The sequence below is a fragment of the Rana temporaria genome, chromosome 8 (assembly GCF_905171775.1).
Source record: "Rana temporaria chromosome 8, aRanTem1.1, whole genome shotgun sequence".
Taxonomy (NCBI): Eukaryota; Metazoa; Chordata; class Amphibia; order Anura; family Ranidae; genus Rana; species Rana temporaria.
In genome coordinates, this window is record NC_053496.1 from 171692161 (window position 1) to 171696462 (window position 4302).

At 50.7% G+C, this 4302-nt stretch overlaps 1 pseudogene; it reads left to right on the top strand.

The window, feature by feature from the left end:
- The first annotated feature begins 708 nt into the window (after nucleotides 1–708).
- LOC120909372 lies at nucleotides 709–2618 on the top strand (annotated as a pseudogene).
- The last annotated feature ends 1684 nt before the right edge of the window (nucleotides 2619–4302 follow it).

Below are 4302 nucleotides of genomic sequence, written 5' to 3' on the forward strand. Positions count from 1 at the left end.
CGCGTAATTCAAAGGGGGCGGCTTGTATTTAAATTAAGCGCGCCCCCGTGCCGATCGAACTGCGCATGCGCCGGGCTTAAAATAGCCCAGTGCGCATGCTCCAGTTCTCGACGGAAAACGTCAATGACGCCGACGTGTGCGTCATTGACGTAAAGTCGTATTCAAGAACGACTTAGGAAAACGACGTACCTGACGGGAAAAGACGACGCTGACCCGACGCCATACTTAACATGGCATACGGCGGACTGGCGTAAGGTTACCCCTCATATAGCAGGGGTAACCTTACGCTTACGCAAACAACGTAAGCGACGGCTACGCTACACAAATTCGTTCGGGAATCGGCGTATCAGGCTCATTTGCATAAACAAATGAGACCTGAACGTAAACGCCACCTAGCGGCCAGCGGGGAATTACATTTAAGATCCGACAGTGTAAGTCACTTACACCTGTCGGATCTTGGCCGTATCTATGCGAAAATTATTCTAGGAATCACTCGCATAGATACCCGGGGCCAAAAAACAGAGATACGAAGGTGTTTCCTGAGATACACCGTCGTAACTCTGCTGAGAATCTGGCCCCCAACCGGTATTTCTCACCGGTGTAGAGAACCGTTCAGTGATGAAGTTCTCTAGAATCTACAAACAAACAAGAAGTCACTTTTGGGTGGGCTGACTCACAACTCTTCCCATGTTTCCTCCCTCTCAGAGCCATACTTTTCCTTCTAACAGATTCATTGCTTGGAGGTTCCCAGGACAACATTTCTCCGTTATCAGAGCGTATGAATGAAGAATATGGTATTGGTACTGGTTCCCCAATGGCCAAATTCCGCTTCACTGAGAAGATAGAAGTCACCCAGTCATCGGAGGAAATCGCTGAGGAACCAACTCTATATGATGAAGAAGAAGAAGATCTCCCTCAATGTGACATCACTGCACCTTCAGATATAAAGGAGGAGACCTGCCCAAGTGAAGAAGTCAATCTAACTGACTCTTCTCCTACAACGTACTCTCTGGACTGTTCACCGGGTCACATTAAAGAGGAAGAAGAAGGCCTCATTATTGTTTCTTGTGTTAAAAAGTACCTGTCAGGGGAAGTAGAACTTCCCCCACACTTAGACATGTCTACAGCCACCAAAAGTGTACACTGTCACGTGAGGGAAGAGTCAGTACCTAGCAATGGAGTAACCGATATATCCTCAGCAGCTCCTGCACATGGACCGGTCCAGGTAAAAGAGGAAACCACACCAGGTGATGAAGAGAATTTGAGTGACACCTATGACTGTATGACGGGTGACCCTTTAGAATACACAACCTTTGTGATAAAAAAGGAGAACGTCTCTGAAGTTGACTCTGAAAATAATGTGCCTCGCGGTCCTGCTCAGGAAACCAAATCTTACACGGGCAGGTGCAGCTGGAACTACCTCACCAACCCAACCATCGAGAAGCCATTCTCGTGTTCGGATTGTGGGAAGCGGTTCCAGCATCGCTCCAAGCTGCTCAGCCATCAGAGGGGTCACACGGGCGAAAAGCCCTTCTCCTGCATGGTATGTGGCAAGTCCTTTAACTGTAAGACGGACTGCCAGACGCATGAGCGCATTCACACGGGGGAGAGGCCGTATGCCTGCTTGGAGTGTGGCAAGAGCTTTAACGTCAAGTCCAACTTGGTGACCCACCGGCGCATCCACACTGGGGAGAAGCCTTATGCCTGTTCGGATTGCGGGAAGTGCTTCATCAGTAACTCCAACCTGGTGACCCACCTGCGGATACACACCGGGGAGAAGCCTTACGCCTGCCCGGACTGCGGACGCTGTTTCAGCAACAAGTCGGAGTTCAACCGGCACCAGAGGAGCCACTCCGGGGAGAAGCCCTACCCGTGTACAGAGTGCGGCAAGTGCTTCATCAGCAAGGCTGAGCTGAACAGCCACCGGAAGATCCACTCCGGCAACAAACAATACGCCTGCCAGGAGTGCGGCAAGACCAAGACGCAATTTGTGACGCACCAGTGGATCCACATGGGAGAGAAGCAGTACCCGTGCTCCGACTGTGGCAAACACTTCAGCAGCAAGTCCAACCTGGTGACCCATCGCAAGATCCACTCCGGCCAAAAACAATACCTCTGCCCCACCTGCGGCAAGTGCTTCATCAACAGCTCCAACCTGGCCCTGCACCGGAAGATCCACTCTGGTGACCGGCCTTAATCCTGCTCTGAGTGCGACAAGTGCTTCATCACCAACTCTCAGCTGGTGGCGCACCGCCGGAGCCACACCGGGGAGAAACCATATGCCTGCTCCGAGTGCGGGAAACACTTCAGCAGCAGCTCGGAGTGCAGCCGCCACAAGAGGGTCCACACCGGGGAAAGGCCGTATGCCTGCTCGCAGTGTGATAAGCGCTACATCTGCAAGTCCAACCTCGTCATCCACCTGAGGACTCACACGGGGGAAAAGCCGTTTTCCTGCTCCGAGTGTGGCAAGGCTTTTATTAGCAACTCCGACCTGATTAAACATCAGCGGATTCACGCACGGTAGATGAGATTTTGTCTCAGTCCAAAGGGAAGAATACTCGGAACAGCGCTGGCTCTGTTTTTGGAGGGGGCGATGGGACTTCTTGTCTCCTTAGCACTGGGAAGTTGAGTTAATGAAGTGAAACTCTATATGGGTAGATTCAGGTAGGGGCGCGCTAATTTGCGGCGGCGTAGCCTAGCGTGTTTACACTACGCCGCCTTAAGTAAGAGAGGCAAGTACATGATTCTCAAAGCACTTACCTCCTTACTTAGGGCGGCGTAGTGTAAACGCGGCGGGCGTAAGGGCGCCTAATTCAAATGGGTTGGAGGGGGGCGTGTTTAATGGTAATGAGGCTTGACCTCACGTTTTTGACGCTTTTTGGCCACTGCGCATGCGCCGGGCGCCTACATTTCCCAGTGCGCATTGCGGCTAAGTACGCCGTACGGGCCTATTGATTTCGACGTGGACGTAAACGACGTAACTCCCGATTCGCGGACGACTTACGCAAACGACGTAAAAAATTCGAACCTTGCGGCGGGAACGGCGGCCATACTATAACATTGTTATTCCACCTAATAGGTGGAATAACTTTAGGCCGCCTAAGGCCTTACGGAAACGGCGTAAATCGACTGCGGCGGCCGGGCGTACGTTCGTGAATCGGCCTAACAACTCATTTACATAATCTACGCCGACCGCAATGGAAGCGCCATCTAGCGGCCATCGGAAAAAATGCAACCTAAATAGGACGGCGCAAGCCGTCCTATCTTAGTTATGTTTAAGCGTATCTCTGTTTGAGCATACGCTTAAACATACGTCGGCGTAGATTCTGAGTTAGGTCGACTTATCTACCTATAAGTCGGCCTAACTCTACCTGAATCTACCTATATAGTCTTCTTATCAGTAAACACTTCAGGTCAGGATTGTTATGGCTACACTGCTGGTGGTCGTCGGCATTAGTTGCCAGCAGGTATACAGTCACAGGCTTGGTGATGGAGCGCATTCAACACCCGACATGGCACTTCTGTGGCATTGCCTCACCTCTCACACCACTGATGTGAACATATGGAAATCTTGACGGAACTATTTGTTAATGAAAAGACTAATCCTTTGCATCAAGTTCTATACCAAATCTTTTCTGTTTGTTCAAAGATCTAGGGGGCAGATCCACAAAAGAATTACGCCGGCGTATCTATTGATACGCCGCGTAATTTCAAAGTTCCCGCGTCGTATCTTTGTTTTGGGATCCATCCGACAGGCGTACGTCTTAGTACGCCGTCGGATCTTAGGTGCATTTTTTCGGCGGCCGCTAGGTGGCGTTTCCGTCGAATTCCGCATCGAGTATGCAAATTAGCTAGTTACGGCGATCCACGAACGTACGTCCGGCCGGCGCATTTTTTTACATCGTTTGCGTTCGGCATTTTCCGGCGTATAGTTACCCCTGCTATATGGTGGCGTACTCAATGTTAAGTATGGCCGTCCTTCCCGCCTCGCATTTTGAATTTTTTACGTCGTTTGCGTAAGTCGTTCGCGAATAGGAATTTGCGTAGAATGACGTCACCATCGTAAGCATTGGCTTGTTCCGGTTTAATTTCGAGCATGCGCACTGGGATACCCCCACGGACGGCGCATGTGCCGTTAAAAAAAAAACGTTGTTTACGTCGGGTCACGACGTATTTACATAAAACACGCCCCCATCACATCCATTCGAATTCCGCGCCCTTACGCCGCCAAAGATACACTACGCCGCCGTAACTTACGGCGCAAATTCTTTGAGGATTCGGAAAAAAAAAAAGTTACGGCGG